Genomic DNA, 399 nt, shown 5'->3' with positions numbered 1-399 from the left:
ATATATATATATATATATATATATATATATATATATATATATATATATATATATATGTATATATATATCTACTCTATTATATCTACCCCGGCGATCTTTATGCTGAACTGATAAATAAATAAATAAATAAATAAATAAAAATAAATAAATAAATAGATAAATAAATAAATAAAGAATAGGCGAATGATGAGACAAATAAGTAAACAGCTAAATACCTAAATTAAATAAATAAATAAACAAGTCAACATAAGCTAAATACCAAACGTATATATATATATATATATATATATATATATAGCTAAATAACAAGACAAGGAAGAGAAGAAAAAATAAATAATTAAGATGAAGGCTTCTGTGTCTTTGTCTCCCTCGGGGTCTTTGGCTGGCCGCTGCGTGGTG

The 399-nt window shown here is 22.6% G+C and overlaps 1 protein-coding gene across 1 annotated transcript in view; it reads right to left on the bottom strand.

Moving 5' to 3' along the window:
* Nucleotides 1-399, bottom strand: part of EMH_0022750 (uncharacterized protein) — a gene marked incomplete at both ends in the record, with an annotated part of 5,985 nt that overhangs the window by 2,969 nt on the left and 2,617 nt on the right. The gene's annotated exons all lie outside the window — the stretch shown is intronic.

The sequence above is a fragment of the Eimeria mitis genome, genomic scaffold, assembly GCF_000499745.2.
Source record: "Eimeria mitis Houghton genomic scaffold, Emh_scaff808, whole genome shotgun sequence".
Lineage (NCBI taxonomy): Eukaryota > Apicomplexa > Conoidasida > Eucoccidiorida > Eimeriidae > Eimeria > Eimeria mitis.
The sequence above is the reverse complement of the archived record's forward strand: the minus strand, read 5'-3'. Positions and strand labels throughout refer to the sequence as shown.